This window comes from Onychomys torridus, chromosome 8 (genome assembly GCF_903995425.1).
Source record: "Onychomys torridus chromosome 8, mOncTor1.1, whole genome shotgun sequence".
Classification (NCBI taxonomy): domain Eukaryota; kingdom Metazoa; phylum Chordata; class Mammalia; order Rodentia; family Cricetidae; genus Onychomys; species Onychomys torridus.
The window spans coordinates 65,043,620-65,065,838 of NC_050450.1; positions in this window are offsets into that span (position 1 = coordinate 65,043,620).

Here is a 22,219-nt window from a genome sequence, read left to right on the forward strand (position 1 = left end):
CCAGAGAGTCACCTCCACGCCTTCTTCCACCCGGAGCGCCAGGGATGATGGGATGTGCGAGTCTCCGTGGATAGCTCCACCTGGTGGACAGTTCGCTATTTTACAGCTTGAAGTGGCACGTTAGAAAACTTCGGTTTAGCTTATGACGCTGCCTGAATCTCTTTTCACGGCCTCCATCTTCGATTCGTTCGTCTAGGCTTGTTCCTCCTTTTAGCAGGTGACTGAGAGGAGAGACACAGTTCCCGCATGTCCCCTTAACTAGATGTTTGGGGACTTGGGGACGGTGGGGTGTAGCTTAGTGTGTAAGGTGCCTGCCAGCCTTAGATGTAAGAGGCTCTGGGTTCGATCCCCAGCACTCCATAAACAGAACATGGGGTAGCACATGCCTTCAATCCTAGTACTCAGAAGGTGGGGATAGGAGGATCAGAAAGTTAAGGTCATCCTCTGCTACGTAGGAAGTTCGCAGCTAGGGATAAATGGAACCCTGTCTCAAGAAAAAGAAAAAAAATGCATTTTCCTTTCTCGGAGCTAGAGGGAGGCTCTTTGCCTCATCCCACCTCTCCCCGTGTACCCATCTTCCACTCTCCAACATGTGAGGCTTTCTTCACTCCCTGTATTCCTTATGTCTACAGCAGAACCTCAGTCCTCTCCTTTCTACTCAGCAAGGGTGTCCTAACTCCTTCCTCCCCTTTCCTAATATGCCCACAACCTGAAGCTCACCGATTCGGTTAGATTGGCCGGCCAGCAAGCCCCACTTTTGCCGCCCGGTGCCGGGATTAGAGACATATGCGGCTATGCCTGGCGTTTCATGTTTGTGCAAGGCATCTGAACTCACATCCTCATGCTTGTATGCCAGGCACTTTACTGGTTGAGTATCATAGGCATTATATTGATAAATTGTTATGTGTTGTTTAAGTTTATTGAGAAGCTGGGTGGGCATAGGGTTGCCACCGCCTGCCCCCATGCATACACACACTTCATACTCAAGAGTGTCTCTCTTAAAGTGTCTCATAAGATCCCCTGTCTGGAGATGGGCCGGCTGGCTGGTCCTTTGAGAAGGGAAAAGTAGAACAGCAAAATGGTCCAAAGAGTAAAAATACCATGTCCACGAGAACAGAAGAGAGTAAAGTGTTTGAGTCTAAACACTGTGTCCTTGATCACAGCTGGAGGGCCAGTTATTCCCATTCACCTTCCCAATATAAAGATGCCTGTGGTGGGGACATCTCATTGGCAGTGTCACCTAGAGAAGACTTCCTTCCTGGAGCCCTTTTGTGGATCAGAGGCTCCAACTGACTGTTTCCGTTGCTTCCTGCTGGATGACGTAAGTGTCTGATCTCATGAACTACTACCTCCTTCCTGTTGGCTGTTTCATTCTGTTACTTCCGCTTGCCATCTACCTAAAAAGTGCATTCATTTGAAAAGAGCATGGCTGTTGCAGATCATTCTTCAGACAGAACACGGAGCCCTCTCCCCCCATGCTCCCCAGTACTCATTTCTAAAAACCTATTCCTCATTGTTCTGGTTGGAGAATATCCATTCTTCTGTCTACATGTTGATTGACAAACAAATGGGTCCTTCCTCTGCCCACTCCATGTTGCTGCTGAACCCATTTGGTGAGTTTATTTCAATTACTGAATTTTTCAGATCTGAAAACTTGTACTCACATCCTCATGTTCTTTTCTTTATGAAAAAAAATTTCCTGCTGAGACTTTTAAAAATCATTTGTTACAAGCTTGTTTAAAGCTGAGCATGATGGTGGACATCTTTCGTCCCAGCACTTGGGAGGCAAAAGCAAGTGGATCTCTGTGAGTTTGAGGATGACCTGGCTTACATAGTGAGTTCCAGGACAGTTAGGGCTGAGTAGAAAGAGTCTATCTCAAAGAACAAAACAAACAAGCAAAATAAAATAGTTTGTTTATAAGTGCTCTCCAAATTATTTTCATCATAGGTGTTTTTAAATGTTTGTCAGATAATTCTGACATCTTGACGTTGGAGTCCATTGGTTGTGCTTTTTCATTAGTTTAAATTTCCTGAGGTCTTGGCATACGAGTGATATATGTCTGTCTATGTATGTGTCTTGAGTATTTTAGGGTGGGGAAAGATGCATCAGTTGGTAAAGCAAGCCCCAGGACATGAGTTCGAATCCCCTAGCATCCATACACCTATGTTAAAAATAAATAAGCCAGGAGTAGAAGGTTGAATTTGCAACTCTAGCGTGGGTGTTGGGGGTAGAGTGGTGAGGTGACCAGATCACAGGAGCTCATTGGCACTCCTCCAGCCCTGTGGAATCTGTGAAGCTCCGGGTTCAGTGGGTGGCCCTGTCTCAAAAATCAAGTGCAGAGTGATTGATGGAGACATCCAGCATCCATGTCGGGCCTCCACATGGACACAAATGCATGCATATCTGCACGCACACACACACACACACACACACACACACACACACACACACACACACATCTCTCACACAAAATAGAAAATTAAAGATTAAAAATGTATCGTGAATATTTTAGGTATTATAAATTTCATGGTTGGGGTGTGAAATGTCCCCCACAGAGTCATGTTTTGAACACTTGGTCTCCAGCAGGTGGTGCTATGTAGGTTGTGGAACCTTTAGGACATGGAGTCTTGTAGGAGGAGGTGGAGTCTTGTAGGAGGAGGTGGAGTCTTGCTGGAGGAGGTGGAGTCTTTCCAAGTAATAGCATTAGAAAAAAGTAGTTTTCTCTAAATGAGCCCATGTTCCCTAGTTACTAGGCCTCTGAGTTTGCTTTCCCATGGTAGGCAGGAAGAGACTCACAGCAGCTGTGCACCAGCCTAACATCCAATATCACTTTTAGACTTCAGCTGAAGACCAGCAAAAAACGTTCATATGCAGACTAGAGATATGTGACATAGAAGCGTGAACCAGGAGCTAGGGGAGATGGGTAAAGTGTTGTGCAAGTATAAGGACCTGAGTTCAGATTCCTAGCACTCTTGTAAGTGCCAGGCAAGTGTGGTTGCTTGCCTGTAATCCCAGCATTAGGGAGGCAGAGACAGGAGATCCCTAAAGCAAGCTGGCTAGCTAGGCTAGCCAATCAGTGAGCTTTGTTCAAGTGAGAAAACCTGGAGAGCAGTGTGGAAGACACTTGACAGGAACCTCTAGTGTACACATGCACATACACATGTATGTATGCCTATACACATGCAAACATCATATATACATGCACAGATACCACACAAACATAGGCATACAATAAAGAAGAATGAATTAAAATCCATGTTATTTTTTGGTGAGTTAGAGGACCTGCTACTACAGATTTAATAATCTATAATACTTAATAATCTTAATAATCTGTAATTCTACAGATCTTAGTCTTGTATTTACTACTATTAGTGGGAATGCTGAACTGAAGATTTCTTGAGGTGTTCCTGAAGGGAGCCCTGGTAGACAGATTTTCTTAACTGCTCAAAAATGTGTCATGACTTCCCAACAGAGTGTCTTCTTGGAAGAGACAATAGGGTATTGACATTGTTTTCCTACAGTCTCTGTCTACATTGAAAGGTAGGGTTTTCAAACACACATTTACACATAGAAACCAGGTTGTATGGATACCATGTGTGACAAGAAATCAACGCTCAGTTTAATCTCATTTATCTAGTAGAAGACATGGAAGCCTCTAAACCTATCCCTTGTTAGTCTATTTGAGAGTTCCTTTTCATGCTTCAGGGTGAGCATGTAAGCAAGCTTCCCATAGAGAGGTTCACAGGACCTAGTCAGCTGAAAACACTTCATTAATTTGAAAATGAGAAGCAAAGAGCTATTCCCCCACCAGTACCTCCTTTATTAGACCCTCCTCCACATTAACATATAACATAAGCATTTATACTTTTCTAGCATAGAAACTCCTCCACTAAATATGTAGCATCATTACATAGCAAGTGTTTAATACAGAACCAGTTAGTCTAAGGGTGTGTAAGAGGTTTAGAAAAATATCTCTAACCAAAGCTCCCAGCACTAGACCATGCCATACTCAGAATGTTTGCCCTAGAGAGCTCTTTACATGTTTCTTTGGATGCACCAAAGACCCACACCAGACAGCTTGGTAGCACAGAGGTATGCTAGCCCCAACAGGAGCTTTGTTGTCAGCAAACTCACACCTCAGGAGCAAGGAGAGGAGACACTGTATGACTATGCCATTTAGGACCCAGGAAAAGCCTGACCTAGCTTGGAGGACCTGAGAGATGAACACTGGGCAAGGGGGTTAATGGGAAATGTCTTAAAATTTCTATTGCTGTGAAGAGACAACCATGACCATGGCAACTCTTATGAGACATTTAATTGGGTGGCTTACAGTTCAGAGGTTTAGTTCATTATCATCATGGTGGGACATGGTGGTGTGCAGGCAGACATGGTGATGGAGAAGGAGCTGAGAGTTCTTCATTTTGATCTGCAAGCAACAGGAAGTGAACTCTGTCATTGGGATTAGCTTGAGCATAGGAGACCTCAAAGCCCACCTCCACAGTGGCACACTTCCTCCAACAAGGCCATATCTGCTCCAACAAAGGCATACCTCCTAATAGTGCCACTCCCTTTGGGGGCCATTTTCTTTCAAACCACCACAGGAAATGATGTGTTAAAGGTGGGAAGCTGGATTCTCTTTCAGACTAGGAGGCAGGATCTCCAGGTAGTAGCTGAGGACCAAAGGCTAGACCACATGACAAACAAGGTTAATAGCGGGGAAAATCCATTGGCAAAAGCCCATAGGAAAAGAGGGCTCTGACCCAGAAATTTAGTTCTCCTATCAGAAGTGACCCTGTCCCACGCCAAGGCTAGTTTCCTAATCTATTGTGTAGGTAAGGTGTAGGAGTCAAAGGCTATACACTCACCATGTAATAGAATCCCTACCACATGAGACAAACAGCAAGGACTCTGCTCCCTGACTAATTATGGCATCCTCTAATGCCTGGCTCAGCAGTTCTTCAACACTGTAACCCATGAAAGAGTCAAGGAAACTGGCACTAGTGCTGGGTGTGTTCTGTGAAGCTGTCACTAAGATTGTTGGGGTCTCACCAGGGCATTGAGGTTCATGTTGGACAAACCTACAGATGCAGTATGAGTGCCAGGGGGTAGTCTGCAGTGTTCCTGATCAAAGTTTTTAGGAGCATAGGACATGATATGATATGATAGCAAGGTGCAATAGTTTGGGGCACTCCTTGGCTTGGCAGAAGAATTACATCCCTAGTAGTGGCTTTTGCCTCTTCCATGATATACTTCTGGTTTTGGAACAGGTAGTCACATGGGTTCAGATCTCAGATAGAGTGGAATTTTTTTCATATAATGCTGGGCATTGGACCTAGGTCTTCCACCTCTAGGCATGTGCTCTACCACTGAGCTGTAGCTCCAGCCCTTGTGTGTGTGTGTGTGTGTGTGTGTGTGTGTGTGTGTGTGTGTGTAGGCCAGAGGTTGAAGTTAGTGTTTTCTTCAGTTGTTTGCTTTATTTTTGGAAACAGGATTTCTCACTGAACTGATTTGGCTAGACTGGCTAGCTGGCAAACCTAAGGGATCTTGTCTCTGCCCTCCCCAGCACTGGGAGTGTATGCAGCCTCAGCCAGATTCTTACCTGGGTGCCGGGGAATCAAACCAGGTCCTCATGCTTGCACTTTACTGAACGAGCCGTCCCCACTGCCCCTTCCCTCACCGGGCCTTTTTAACCTTGAATTTTTGAGACAAGAGTTTCACTAAATTGGCTGGTCTGCCTTGAACTTATTCTGTACCCTAAAGGCCTTGAATTCTTAATCCTCCAGAGTAGCTGGGGCTATCGGCCTATAGTCTGGCTGCCCTGTAGGAGTTCTCAGGGTACCTGGATGCCTCTGTTCTTTGTTTACTGCTTGGGTGCCACAGCTTGGATATCCATCCTGCTCACATCCCACAACACTTAGGTTTCCCTGGCTTCAGACATTCGGATAACCAGAGTAGCTCTCTCCCCTGCTCCCCAGCACTCCATACCCCATCTCCCCCCAACCCCTTTTGAGACGATGGATGGTTTCAATTTGCAACTTAAGGAAGGCTTGAGCTATGCAACCCAGGCTGGCCTCAAATTTGCAGTGATCCCCCTGCCTCAATCTTCTAACTTCTGTGATTACAGGTCTTAACTTTCTTTGATTTTCCTTTTGATAGGTAACTTTTGGTAGAATGCTGTCTTTTGTGAATACAATTTTTAAGAATTTAAAGCTCTGGATGATTGGATGATTATTATCATCCACTGAATAGAATATAATTGTTGTTTCTTTTGAAAATTCTTATTTATTATTATTATTTTGGATTTGGGTGGGCATGAGTGCCACAGTGTGCAGGTAGAGGTCAGAAGGACAACATGGGTTTTGGAGATGAACTCAGGTCTGACTGTCAGGTCTGTGTGGCAAGCGCCTTACTGTCTTGGTTGGGTGTCTGCTGATGTGAAGAGACATCATGACCATGGCAACTCTTATAAAGGAAAACATTTAATTGGGACTGGCTTACATGTTCAGAGGTTAGGTCCATTATAATCATGGCGGGAAGCATAGTGGCATACAGGCAGACATGGTACTGGAGAGGAGCTCAGAGTTCTACATCTTGATTCCCAGGCAACAGTAGGAGACTGTGTGCCACACTAGGGGTAGCTTGAACATGTATGAGACCTCAAAGCCCATCCCCACAGTGACACACTTCCTCCAACAAGGCCACACCTCCTAACAGTTCCACTCCCTATGGACCAAGCATTCCAACACATGAGTCTATGGGGGCATTCCAATTCGAATCACCACACCCACTGAGCCATTTCTCTGACCCAGAATTTACCATTGTCTCTTGCTGGCAGTTGGAGAAGGGACAGATCCACTCACCTCGCTGTGGGTATAGTCACAATGTATAGTCAGCTAGCACTTGACAAATTCAGAGAAAAGACTCCATTATCTATCATATCTTGGTGAGTCCAAAGTGTTGTACCTAATTTACTTTCAATCCTAACTTGCATTACCAACCCCAAACTAACTTTTTGTTTCTCAACACTATACACTTTACATTTCTTTAGTGAATTTCTTTTCTGAATATATTCACAAGGAAAACTATAGCTATAAAGTCTTCAATTCCATCAGAGACCCAAGAAAGAAATAATATTACCCAAGTAAGCAGGAAATGCAAGCAAGTGACTTCTAAAAACTGTGAGAAATGACAGAAACAGCTGGCTGCCTGGACAGTTATCTAAGATTCCTCTGTAACATTGGGGTATCCATCTTTGGCCTACAGGTCTAGCATATCTGACAGACTTTTCTGTGAAGCAGGATATTCTGAAGGGCTGTTTCACCTTGCCTTGGCAAAGTTTGGCAGCCACTTTCTTTGTGTTCTGCTTGTCCCATTTGGACAGCATATTGTTAGCAGTTGAGGCAAGAACACTTTCTTGCCCAGTGGCTTACTTTTGTTGCAAAGAAAGTGAAGTCCATATGGAGTTTCTTTGATGCCCATCATCTTCTCCAAAGTAGATTGGTGTTTTCAGGAGCAGACATGTCTCATTGTCATTAAAAAACAAACAAACAACCCCCCCCCAAACCCTATGTTATTAAATCATCTTAAATGCCATATTCTGTAGATCTCTGAAGTGTTTGAAGACCACTTGCCTATCTAAAAATATATCTCTGTTTGACCTTGAAAACATACCTAACATGATTTTAAAAGGTGGCTAACTACTAACCTGAATTTGTTTATTATCTTAAATACTTTGTAATAATAACTTTCAAGGACTAGAAATTTACATTACATTGTTAAATAAGCTGTATAGGTATGACACCTTGAACAAGAATAGAAACATGTACAATATGTTCTAACAAAAATAACCTTAAATTTGTATCAATATACAAAAATCCATATCAGTGTAAAATATTAAAACTATTAGTTGCTTTTTTGTTTAAAAGTAAATTTAATAATCTACCCTTATCCTATCATATCTATATCCCCCATTATTCTTTTTAAAACAAGAATTCTGAATCTAATCTCCTTTGTTCAACTTTTTTTCCTGATCATTACCAATAACAACTTGTAACCAACCACCCTAAATGATGACAGATATCCATAACCCAATGAAAGACCAAAAACCAACCACTCTACCTCTTGGGAATGTGGGTGTCATGTTCTTAAATTTACTTCCTGCTGTCTAGGGACAATGGCATCTTTAGGGGATCCTGAAAAGAAAAAAAATTGGGTTAATTATCAAGTCCTGGGAGAGGTAGCTGTACCATTTTTTAAAATCCAGTTTCTACATAATGAGAAGGTGCAATGCTTGTCTCAGATTCTGGCTAGAGTAGTCTATGAGGCTGGATTGTCACAGCTAGCCACCTCAAAATGTTCCTGAGCAGTTGGTAGTCCAAAGCTGACCTTTAGGTGTTGTTTTTCAAATTAGTGGTGCTATTGTATTCCTGGTGGAATCATCATTGTGGGGCCCCATCATCCTTTTGGAGACTTCAAAGGCCACTGTTAGGCATGGTTGGGGTTCACTGCAAAAAAGTGTAAACATTTTAAATGTCATATGCATCAGATCTCAAAGAGGTCTATATTTGCAAACCCAAATTCATATACAGGAAGCTAGATGAAGCCTTTTTCTAAAATTAGTTTGTACTTTATATGACCATTAATATTATGACAAAAAATTTTAAACATATACATATTAATCTTATAAATATAAATCTTATAAATCTTGATATAATATTTATAATTTAAGACAAGTTTTAAAGAGTCAAAATAAAACCAAAGGGTGATGAGATTAGCAGCATTGAATAGTCCCTTAAAGGGTTGGGGATTTAGCTCAGTGGTAGAGCGCTTGCCTAGCAAGCACAAGGCCCTGGGATCGATCCTCAGCTCCACAAAAAAAAAAAAAAAAAAAAAAAAAAAGTGCAGAAAAAAAATCTGAATAGTCCCTTAATTTTGTTTTCTTCTGTCCCATATCAGGTGGCTCTTTTTTTTTTTTCTTTCATTTTTCCAGACAGGGTTTCTCTGTGTAGCTTTGCGCCTTTCCTGGAACTCACTTGGTAGCCCAGGCTGGCCTCGAACTCACAGAGATCCACCTGGCTCTGCCTCCTGAGTGCTGGGATTAAAGGTGTGCGCTGCCACCGCTGCCGCCACCGCCACCACCACCACCACCCAGCCAAGTGGCTCTTCTTACATGAGACAGAGATTATGGATTTTCCTTTAACAAGCATGCTTGGGTTTAGAGAAGGAGAGAGCCACACTCCAACTCCAAAGTCAGCTTTAATTTCCAATTGGACTGAGACTAAAAAAAGATCTTTTGTATCATATGTCTGTGAAGAACAGCAGAAACAAACATTTAGGAAGATTAATGGAATTTTATCCTGTTGGAGATGTGATATACCAATAGACCAATATACCAATTTTCTTGGGACATTTTTTTTCTGGATGATTTGTCCTTTTTTTTCACATGTCTTATTTGTCCAGTGGTCTTCAGATTCCTTAGCTGGATGCCTTCATTCTCCTGAAAAGACAACAACAAAACCCTTCCCCAATCCTAATTATGAGGAGGTTCCCTTTTGGCAAGTTATATCTGATCAAATTATAAGTGTTTGTTAGTCATAAAGTTAGTCTAGATTGAACAGCCACGTTGTTTGATAAACTATCATCTCTTCTAAGAGGTCTCTCTTGTTCATATTGAACCTTTATCAATTTTGAGGGTCTCCATAGCCTTTCTTCTCCTGTGGAAACAAAAGCAAAACCTCTTCTTCAACGTAACACATATCCTGGTTTCCATTCTGAGGTCAACACATCTTTAAAGTATACAGCCTGATTTAATTCTGTAGGTTTTTTCTGTTATTCAATGGAAAATTCAAAGTTATTAAAGCATTATGCAGTCTATTTCTGGGGGTCTTTATTACCCCCTTCTGTTTATTTAGCATATCCTTTAGAGTTCAGTTTGATCTTTCCATAACTGCTTGTACTGTAGGATTGTGTGGTATATTTGTAAATATGCTTTATATTGTAATTTTTAAAAAATACTTTATTTTACTAGCGACATATGTTGGAGCATTGTCAGTCTTAATTTGTACAGGTATTCCCATGATAGCCAAAGGTTCTAGCAAATGTGTGATTACAGAATTAGCCTTTTCAGAACTCAGAGCAGTTGCCCATTGAAATCCTGAATAGGTATCAATGGTGTGGTGTACATATTTTAATTTTCCAAATTCGACAAAATGAAACACATCCATCTGCCATATTTAATTCCTTTGAATACCCTTTGGGTTATTTCTTGCAGGTAGTGGAGTTTGGTTGTATAAAGAACAAGTAGCACATTTCCTTATTTCCTTGGCTTCTTGCCAAGTAATGAAAAAAATTGTTTTCAAATTTTTGCTGTTGACGTGGTGTTTTTATGAAGTTATGAGGCCTCTAGCTCATTCCCTATCAATAGTTGATCAATTTCTTCATTACTTTGTGCTAGAGGGCCTGGCAGACCAAACATGTAGATAAGATGTGTGTTGTATATATAGGATGATGCCTATTCCTGATTATTTATTGTAACTGAATAAATAATGAAGTTAATTCTGACTCATCAGGAATAAATTCAGCAGTTTCAATGTGTAAAACAACTCTTTCTGCACACTGAGAGTCAGTAACTATGTTAAAATGTTCTGTAAAATCCATTAATACCATCAGAATAGCATCTAATTCTGACTTTTGGACAGAATCATAGGGCTTTGAGCCACTTAACTTAAATTTCCTGATTTATAACCTTCCTTTCCTGAATTGTTTGCATCAATATAAAATGTAGGGGCTCCAGAAATTGGAGTTTCCCTTACAATATGAGAAAGAATCCAGTAAGTTCTTTTATAAATTTAATTATTTTGCTTTTGGGGTGTTTGTTGTTAATCTCTCCCCCAAAAATTTACTGTAAGCTTTTTGCCAATGTTCATCTGCCCATAATGAGTCAGTTTCATCATTAGTAAAAGTTACTGCAATATCTTCTGGGTGTATTCCTGCTAATTGACAAAATCTCAATTTTTCTTTTAGAATCAACTCAGAGACCTTTTCCACATAGGTTTTTAGTTTTTTTTACTCTGCTTATGTGGTAAAAAGATCCATTCCAAGATGATATCTTTCCTCTGCATTCATACTCCTGTAGGAGAATGCTTAGAGGGTGAAATAACCAGAATGCAGTCCAGCTCTGGATCCAAGCAGTCCACATGTGCATCTTGTATTCTCTTTTACACCAAAGCCCGCTCTCTTTCAGCTCCAGCTGATAATTCTCGTGGACAATTTAAGTACTTGTCACTATTTAAGGTTTTGAACAAATTACTCAGTTCATCATTTTTTTCCTAGTAGTGGGCTGTAGATTAGAAATGTCTCCTAGCAATCTTTGAAAGTCATTAAGAGTCCACAATCCATCTCTCCTAATTTTCACCTATGGGGTCTAATTTTTTGTAGACCTATTTTACATCCTAAATAATCAATAGAATTTCCTCTTTGTATTTTTTTTAGGAGCAATTTGTAATCCCCAAGGCAAAATTTTCTTTACTTCTCCAAACATTCTTTCTGAAGTATCTACATTTGAATCAGCTAGTAAGATGTCATACATGTAATGGTAACTATAGATTGAGGAAATTGCTTTCATATCATTTCCAATGGCTTGTGTACAAAATATTGGCACAGGGTGGGGCTATTTGACAGTTCCTGTGAGAGAATCTTCCATTGATATCTCTTAACAGGCTGAGAATTATTGTAAGTAGGCACTGTGAAGGCAAATTTTTCTCTGTCTTTTTCTTGTAAGGGTAATTGTAATTGGGAAGAAACAGTCTTTTAAATCAATAACTGTAAGAGGCCATCCCTTAGGTGACAGAGAAGGCAAAGGAATTCCAGACTGTAGAGAGCTCATCACCTTATAAACAGTTCTTATATCTGTTACCATTCTCCATTTTCCAGATTTCTTTTTAATAACAAATACAGGAGAATTCTTGAATATAGAGCATTTAGCTGCCCCTGTACCGGCTGTTCTAAAGCCTGTAGTTTCTCTCATGTTAAAGGCCATTGCTCAACCCATACAGGCTTATCCATTAACCATTTTAAATGTAGGGCTGTTGGTGCTTTTGAAAGATTAGCAGCTGTGTGTCTTGTTCTTGAACGACCTGAATGATCAGTGACTATTCTTTATAATACCTTCTAATATTTTCCCCAGACAGATATGCTAATTTATGGTTTATTTCTGAGATTGGAGGAATGTTAATCTGAGTATTCCATTGCTGTAACAAATCATGTCCCCATAAATTCTTTGCTATGTTAGCCACATAGGGCTTTAATTTTCCTCTCTGTACTTCTAGCCCTATGCATTCAACCCATCTCACCTGAGATAACATTCCAATCCCTAAAAGCTGAACATTTACCTCCTGAAGAGGCCAATTTGGATGCCAAGATTCTGGTGCAATTACTGTTACATCCACATCAGTGTCTATAAGACAGATTGTATTTTAATTTTGGTCTTTGTTCATTTATAGAAGTTTGCCAAAATGTTCACTTTACAGTTTCTCCTGAAATTTTTGTTCTCTCTGCTATGGTTGTTCTATCATCCAGAGCTGTGTGGTTTTTACTATTTGCATTGGGTTCTTCAATTGCTCTGGGAAGGAGTTTCCTCCATGATGACAGGAAATGACTGAACTGAATTTGACACGGAGGCCTGTAAGAGGCCCCTTAAGGTGTTTCCCAATCCCTTAAGGATTGTCCCTTGTTGATCTCTATTCATCAGTCCAGTGTCTGCCTTTGCCATACCTTCTGCATACTCCATAAGGGAGGGGCGTTCTGTTTGGATTCTTCTTCTTTTTTTTTTTTCTATATGTAAAAGCAAAGAGCTTTTATTTCAAACTTGAAGCTGGGTCTCTCTGTCCACCCCAGCAGTGAGAGCAGAGAGCCCCTAGCCCAGGTGGGGTAGGCTTTTTTTTTTTTTTTATCATATTAGAGGTTGGGGTGAAGGGATTTCCAGGGTTCAGGACCCTGGCTGGCTGATATTGTCTAGGGGTAACAGCAAAAAGGAGAAATAGGTGTGTGCTAGACTCAAGGATATCTGGCTCTTTTATCTAACCTTCTCTAATGGTTGGAATGTTTGGGATGTCAGGTACACTTCCCCATCCCTGGGTGGCTTTTCCTGGATCTGGATGTTGCCTATTTAGTGTCTGGGCCACTAAGCCTGTCAAGGAAGCTGTGTAGTCAAGCTGTTTTGGTGTCTCCCACCCCCACATGTAGATGAGTTTGGCTACTGACCATGAATTTGAGGCAACCTACTTGCCTAAGATTCTGCCTCTTGAGTGCTGGGATTATGAGTATGTGCCACTATGCCTAGCTTCTATTTTTGTTTTGATTCTATTTTGTCTTTCAGTTTTGAGACAGGGTCTCATGTAGGCTCACTTAGAACTCAGTCCTCTTGGCTCCACACCTCCATAGCTTAATTGCATGGAAAAATATTTTGTTTCTCAACAGTAACTCCACTTTTGGTCAAAGAGGCAATACATTACTTTCATTCTTATCTCTTTGTCCTTGGAGAAGCTAATAGTCAAATATGTCCAATGGTTCCATGTACTATTAAACCTATCAGTTGATTGCTCATCTAGAGACTGTTTCCTGTTCCTAGGAGAACTATTACTCCTGGAATACCTTTGATGGAGACAGTGCTATTGACATTACAGTCTTCAGCCTCCATATCTTGTCCCCTTGGAGAGGTAGCAAGTGTGAGAGCTCTAGGGAGCTGCCTGTTTTGTTCTTTTTGAATGGCCATGATCAGAAACACTAATAACAGTCAATGTTGGAGAGGATGTGGAGCAAAGGAACACTCCTCCTCCACTGTTGGTGGGAATGCAAACTTGTACAACCACTGTGGAAATCAGTATGGTGATTTCTCAGAAAATTGGAAATTGATCTACCTCAAGACACAGCCATACCACTCTTGGGCATATACCCAAGGAATGCTCAATCATACCACAAAGATACATGCTCAGCGATTTTCATAGCAGCACTATTTGTAATAGCCAGAACATGAAAACAACCTAGATGCCTGTCAACTGAAGAATGGATTAAGAAAATGTGGTATATATACACAATGAAGTACTACTCAGCAGAGAAAAACAATGACAGCATGAAATTTGCAGGCAAATGGATGGAACTAGAAAATATCATCCTGAGTGAGGTAACCAAAACCCAGAAGGACAAACATGGTATGTACTCACTCATAAGTGTTTTCTAGATATAAAGCAAAGAACAATCAGACTGTAACCCACAGAACTAGGGAGGCTATAGCAGGAGGGACCCTAGGATGACTGTGGCTTATAATAAGTTTTGGTTTTACTAAATTACTGGGCAAGCCTCAATGAAACATTTCACTATTAGGATAAGAATTTATACGGGGGGGGGGGGGGGGCTGGAGAAATGGCTCAGAGGTTAAGAGCACTGCTTGCTCTTCCAAAGGTCCTGAGTTCAATTCCCAGCAACCAGATGGTGGCTCACAACCATCTGTAATGAAGTCTGGTGCCCTCTTCTGGTCTGCACAGATATGTGCAGACAGGACACTGTATACATAATAAATAAATAAATAAATAAATAAATAAATAAATAAATAAATAAATCTTTTAAAAAAAGAATTTATACTGTATCAAGCTGATAATAGATAAATAAATAAGTAAATAAATAAATGGATTATTCTTAGAAAAAACATTGGTTTTAGAAATGCCCTGTTTAGAATCCCTTTTTAGGTGACCTGTTTACTGCAATTGAAACATTTGACATTACTAGTTTTGTTCACACCTATGGAAATCACCTCTCCTACCCAAGATCACTGTGGTTATGAGATTCAATATTGATTGTATCTTGGATCCATTCCTCTAAGGTGCTGATCTTGCATTTAATGGCCCAACTATCTTTTTGCATCATGCATTAGCAATTTCAAAAGCCAGAGATTCAATTATTATTTGTCTAGCTTCTGAATTTGGTATCATTCTATTTACTGCTGAAGTCAATCTTTGTAAGAAATCAGTGAAGGTTTCTTTTGGGCCCTGTATAACTTTAGTAAATAACTAAGTTTTCTTTCTACTTCTTCAATTCTGTCCCAGGCATTCAAGGCTGCTGTGTGGCATAAATCCAGGGTGTGGCCATCACATAGAGATTGTCTGTGTACATTAGCATAATCTCCCTCTCCAAGAAGTTGGTCTTGGGAGATTTCCATACCTCTAGCCCTACTTCTGTTCAATGGTGTTAGCCTCATCTTTCTACCAGGTCCACCATTGTAATGGAGGACCAGGCTCCAAGACTGCTGTAACCAAGTCTCTCCAGTCTAGAGGTATAATTCTATTACAAGTTGGCCACCATTTTAACATCTGCTTCACAAAAGGTGAATGCATGCCATATGAGACTATCATTTCCTCGAAACTCCTCACATCTAACATTTACACAGAAGTCCATTCAGCTCTTACACAACCTTGGGAATATCTATCACTTGGCAATTCCTGTTACTGGATAAATTAAGGTTGGTTATTTGAAAACCTTAGGCTATTCCTCTCTAACCTTATAATGCAATGCTGAGATTGGTTCTTTAAATTTCTCTGTCTGGGTCTGATTATCTCTGTGATCTGTTTTAATAAGTTTTCCTATAACTTTTATCTTGGCACTCATATTAACCAACTTTAATGATAAAACAAAAATGATCACAACGGGTGGTGGTGGTGGTGGTGGTGGTGGTGGTGGTGGTGTATGCCTTTAATCCCAGCACTTGGGAGGCAGAGGCAGGCGGATCTTTGTGAGTTCGAAGCCAGCCTAGTCTACTGAGCGAGATCCAGGAAAGGTGCAAAGCTACACAGAGAAACCCTGTCTCAAAAAACAAAACAAAACAAAAAACCAAAAATGATCAAACAGATAATATTATAATTGACATCATGTAAATCCCATCTAAATTAATTATCCTCTCATTTAATTGGTCCATTTCCAAACTGTCCAGAGTATTATCATATAGAGACCTAACTCCCTCCATTGTAATAGTGTTTCCCATTTTTTAATGTGCAAAAAAATTCCCTCTTTTAACTAATTCCCGGGGTTGGGGATTTAGCTCAGTGGTAGAGCTCTTGCCTAGCAAGCGCAAGGCCTTGGGTTCGATCCTCAGCTCAAAAAAAAAAAAAATTCCCAACTGTCTCACCAAATCTGCCAACATGATGATTCAGATGACAGTGAAGTGTGGGACTGACTGCTCTGTGTAGAATAGAAGCCTGAGCAGTTTTCAAGGTAGCTACCTAGTGTGGCAACAGCCTGAGGAGGGGGTTCAGAGAAAGCCCACAACCCACTGGGAGAAAAGCCAAGGAGCCTGCCATCTGCAAAGGGGAACATGTGAAAGCGGCTAACTCCTGTGGTTTTTGGAGTCCAAAGCCTATGGTGTTTGCTGCAGAGAGGCCGCAACTGAAAAATCCCAACTCACTCAGAGGCTTGAGGAAAACCTTAGCTGGAGGGGTAGTGACTCTGGCCTCGTGCAGCTCCAGCCTGTCCTGGTGGCTGCAAAGCCACAGGCAAGAGGGTTTTTTTTTTTGTGAATTCATGCCCAAAAAGTTGGACATCAGATGTAGCACTAATTGGTCTTAATAATAAAAACCCAGAGTCAGGGAGTTGGAGATCTAGCTCAGTGGTAGAGTGCTTGCCTAGCAAGCGCAAGGCCCTGGGTTCGGTCCTCAGCTCTGAAAAACAAAACAAAACAAAACAAAAACAAAAACAAAAAATAAACAAACAACCCGGAGTCAAATATCAGGGTAAATGCTGAAAGATCAGAGAAGTAAACTAGCCATTAGAGAGCCTCTACCAAATCCTCTGACTGACAAGGGTGAGCTCCTGCCTCCTCCCACCTTATATTCCCTCTCCACCCAGCCATATCACTTCCTGCCTCCACCTCCCTAGTGTTGGGATTAAACACATGCACCTCTAAAGTACTGGGATCAAAGGCATGAGATTATGGGCGGTGGTGGCACAAGCCTTTAATCCCAGCACTGGGAGGCAGAGGCAGGTGGATCTCTGTGAGTTCGAAGCCAGCCTGGGCTACAGAGTGAGTTCCAGGATAGGCTCCAAAACTACACAGAGAAACCCTGTCTCAAAAACAAAAAAAAACAAAACAAAACAACAACAACAACAAAAAGGCATGAGATTCCCAAGTGCTGGGATCAAAGGTGTGTGCCACCACTGACTGGCCTCTATGGTTAACTAGTGGCTGGGACTTCATTCTGATCTCCAGACAAGCTCTATCTGTTAGAGCACAAACAAAACTTCATACAACAATCGTCAGTCAGTGACAAGGCCCCACCTATCGGGTGCTCTGCTTTTGCTTGGCTTCTCTGCTGTTAGATAGCACTCTTTCTCCTAACTCTGTGTAGGTAGGAAACAGCAAATGCCTGTGGCAAACATTTTATTATCCTGTTCACAACTCTCTTTCTTTCTTTTTTTCTCTTTCTTTCTTTCTTCTTCTTTTTCTTTTTTTTTTTTTTTTTTTGAGCTGAGGACCAAACCCAGGGCCTTGCACTTGCTAGGCAAGCACTCTACCACTGAGCTAAATCCACAACCTGACAACTCACTTTCTTTAGGCTACTAAGCTCTTAGTAGTTCAATTCTTTAGTGTGTATTTATTTTTCCTATCCCAACTTTTTATTTTATTTTATTTTTTTATTTTGAGACTCAGTGGGTCTCACTAGGTAGCCCTGGTTGTCCTGAAAATCTGTACATAGGTCAAGCTGGCCTGGAACTCACAGAGGTATACCTGCCTATTTCCCAACTACTAGGATGAAGTGTGTGTGATCATGCCCAGCCCAATTTTTGTAATTGCTCTTAATAAAGTCTGTTTCAACTCAATCTACCCAGAGTTACAAGTAGAACTTAAATATATTATTTGTAATTTGTAAATTATTTTGTTTTCATATATAATCTTATCTGCAATTAAAAGATCTGTATCCATTTTTCAAAAAAAGTTATTTTATATGTAAGAGTATTTTGCCTGCATGTGTGTGCACTATGTGCATACTTGGTGTCCAGTGATATTAGGAGTGTGTCAGATCCCCAGGAACTGGAGTTAGGGATGGTCAACCATCATGTGGGTACTACGTACTGAACCTTGGTCCTCTCCAGGTTGGCTCTTAACCACTGAGCCAACTCCCAGCTCCTGGTATCTACATCTTATTTTCTGCAGAGATTTCTTGTCGCAGAGAAAAGTTCAGCTACTTCAGTGGTGGTTTGGTTTGGTTTTGGTGACAGGGTAGAAAGTGCTCCAGCTCCGCAGTTTTCGTCCGACAGGATTCGAAAGCATGCCTTTTGCTTGTCTTTCATCCCCAGTCGTCAAAAGGGTGCTTCTTGCTGGGCGGCGGTGGCGCATGCCTTTAATCCCAGCACTTGGGAGGCAGAGCCAGGTGGATCTCTGTGAGTTCTGTCTCAAAATGCACCCTCGATAAAATGTGCACCAATTTCAAGGTGTCTGGAGCTGTGCTTGCCTTTGTCTTCTCACAGTACTTCATGAGTTTTGGTTCTGAGCACACTGTCCAGATTTTGCACCGTGCATGACATCACACCACACAAAGGCAATGAAAGCTACCTGAAGCACCCAGCTCAGATTCCAGACTATGTTATAAAATTCAGTGCGTTAGCTGGGTGTGGTAGCCCTCACCTTGAATCCCAGTACTTGGGAGGCAGAGGCAGATGGATCTCTGTGAGTTTGAGGCTAGCCTGGGCTACAGAGTGAGTTCCAGGACAGGATCCAAAGCTACACAGAGAAACCCTGTCTCGAAAAGGAAAAAAAAAAAAAAAAAGTTGACGATGCTGTGTCAGTATCACATATTCAACTCAGATTCAGGTAAAAATAGACAGGTGTATTTATCTCATTAGCATGTAAGTGTTTTCATCTTTAATGGTAAAGTTATGTGTACCGAAGAATTAAAATAAATAAATTCTTTATGATTGACTATCACTGGATGCTTGCTTTGTATATCCACTCTTAATTCTTATATACCAGGGTTGTATAAAAATTCCTTGGGCTGCAAGTGAACACTGTCAACAGCTCTATGAGACCCTCAGACAGCAGCAGCCTTGTGTGTCTGGCAGTGACAGATCAACACTGAGTGGCACATCCATTTGCTGGCATCCCTGTCTTCCTTGCAGTTCGATTCCCAGCCTGGTGGCGCCACCGAGGGGGGAAGGGTAGAGGGGTATTAGCAAGGACATGCTGTGATGTTTATTTTTCTCATCTTGTTCAATTTTGATTCTGACATTCTCTACTTTCAAATTATATCAAGCATATGATTTCTGTATACATTTTATTTTTCTCTGAGACAGTTCTGGAATGAGACAGGCTGGCCTCAAACAACTAGTGGTCTTCCTTCTTTCTTGTCTCAGATTACTGAGATTTCAGGTGTGTGTCCTCATGCCTGCCCCTTTTCTGTTTGGCATTATTATGAAATGAAATGCTGGGAGACAGCCAGGCTGCTGACAGTGTTTCCAGCTATCTGCAAGTTCATCTTCATCCTTGAAGAATGTATTATATATTCTATGTTGGAAATCACTCAGGCGTCAGCCAGTACTTTGAAAGTAGACTTTCGGTCTATGTTAGTTTCTGTTGTTGGGAATGAGTCTCCCTTCCTTCCTTCCTTCCTTCCTTCCTTCCTTTCCTTCCTTTCCTTCCTTTCCTTCCTTTTCTCCTCTTTCCTTTCCTTCCTTTCTTCTCTCTCTCTCTCTCTCTCTCTCTCTCTCTCTCTCTCTCTCTCTCTCTCTCGATAGGGTTTCTTTGTATAGCCCTGACTGTCCTGGAACTCACTCATAGACTATGCAGGCCTCGAACTCAAGAGATTTGCCTGCCTCTGCCTCCAGAGTGCTGGGATTAAAGGTGTGCACCACCACCACTTAGTTCAAATTTCTTAAGACTCCTAAGAATATCCACAAGTCTATCTTCTGACCAAAACAACTCTCTAAATTTATTTTTCATATTTTTTGTTTACAGAAGTCTCTTATAGTTTCTTGTGATAGTCCCTGTTGACTGTCTTTTGTTTCTTGATTTACAGCATTTGATAATGCCAACACCTGAAACAAAGAGAAGCTTTTTGATTTGTTCCTGCAGTGGTGAAAAAGTTGTGAGGTCCCCTCTGCCTCTATGATGGAGACACCGTCCACAGAAACTGAGTTCTGTGTAGCTGGCCAGGCTCTAGGCATCCTCCTTCCTATGCCCGGCTCCTTCTCAAATGTACCCATTTCAGTCCTGTTAAAGAGAAAACAGTACACAGTCCTTCCCTGTATCCCCCTAACACCCACATGCTCCGCATTGAAACTCAGCAGTCAATTCTGCATTCTCTTTGCAACTTCATATATCTGAAACTCTCCTGAAGTTATTTTCCAAAAATCCAGCAATCCTCTAACTCTGTCATTACCATAACTGCCCACAGCTCACTCATTCCATACTGTCTTTAGGATTAATTTTAGGTTCCTTGTGTCTTTTCAGATCCTAAACCAAAAGCTTGTTTGACGCTGGGCTCTTCCAGAAACAATATGATCATCACAAGTGATAGTGTGTACAGATGCTGGAGTCATGGGAAATACTTGGAATTCTAACAGGTGGTGATGCTCAGGCAGAACCATAAACTCTGGGCCTTGCACATGGTAGGCAACTGCTTTATCACTGAGCTACCCCCCCAGCTCTAGCTCTAGCAGCGTAAACTTCCCTCACACCTCCTTCACTTTGGCTCAACCTCAGTAACAATCCTAGAATATCAACGATGTTATCAACAGTGTGTTTTTTCTGTACTGTTTCTAAATGTTCCACCTTACATTTATACAACTACCCGTCTTCTTTTCCACTGCAACTCTGACTGTCTTGGTCTCTTCATACTCTATTTGAATACATTATTTGTACTAAAGTTGAGGTATCCATTCTACACCTACCCCCGCCTTTGCAGATAAGAGGTCTGACTATATAAACCAGGTTGGCCTTGAACTCATAGAGTTCAGCCTGCCTCTGCTTCCTGCATGTTGGGATTGAAGGCGTGTGCTATGTCCAGCTATACTGTCACTTTTAATTACTACGATGCCTTCAACTATTCATGAAACCTGTACTCTTTTGTCTTGAGTCTTCTTCCAGGAGACTCAAGACTGCACCACTCTTCCATACTTCTCCATCTCTCTGTCCCACGGAGGCCAACCCGTCATTCTTGCTCATCTTATTACCCTTTGGTTACACACTACCAGAGAACCAAATTCCATTCGACCCTAGCCAAAAGTACTAAAGAAGTAGCATGCTTGCTTTAAACCTATTACTGGGTAATGCTGGTGGAAACTGTAATATTAAATGTCATGCTTTATCATTTAATATATTCCATTGCTTTTTAAGTTTTAGGTCACTAATGGCATAGTTATTTAACATTTATAATAAGTAATAGAGAATCAGTAGTAGAGGTGGATTTTAAATGCAAGTGAGAATGGGACATGCAGACCTACATGCTGGCTTTTATTCATAACTGAGAAGCATATGAGCAGTGACTACTGTATTCACAATGCTGGTGACAGCTCCTAGACATCTGAAAACTGAACACAATTGGTAAATCGTGTTTATAAAACCAACCAAAAGACTTCTGGATTCAGGCATGAAAAAAATGGTCAAACTCAGGACAGGATTTCAAACAGTTAAACAAGCTTTTACCAAAGAAGTGTAAATACAACCTAATCTCGCCTAAAGACAGTCTGAAGCATCTAGAAAGTTACAACTTCTGTCATACTTTAGACCACCTACTGACCCACATGGTAGAAGAAAGTTCCAGCAAATTTTCCTATCTAAACATGTCTTCTAAACTGAAAAGGTGACCTCTAAAAGACCTTTGTTCGTATTACTGGAAAAATACTTTCAAGTGGATCAGGAAACAGATGAAGGAAAATGGCACTGGTCACTCCAGGTATCCAGTTTTGAGCCAACTCCACCTCATCAACCCACACTGTCATTCTATTGAAGACTGTTCCTTAGCAGACATGAAAACGAGACTTTGAGCATGTTCTGAGATTCCTGAAATTCAAGGTCACATTGCATATGACATCAATCCCAGGCTGGGCTGGGCTGAAACCTCTCAGAACTTCCTCAGAAGACTTTCTACTGAGAGATGGCTAAATGCTACTGAAACATAGTTTATAGTCATTTCTGTTCCTCTAGTCCAGACTATGAGTGCCCTGTCAGCACAGCCCATG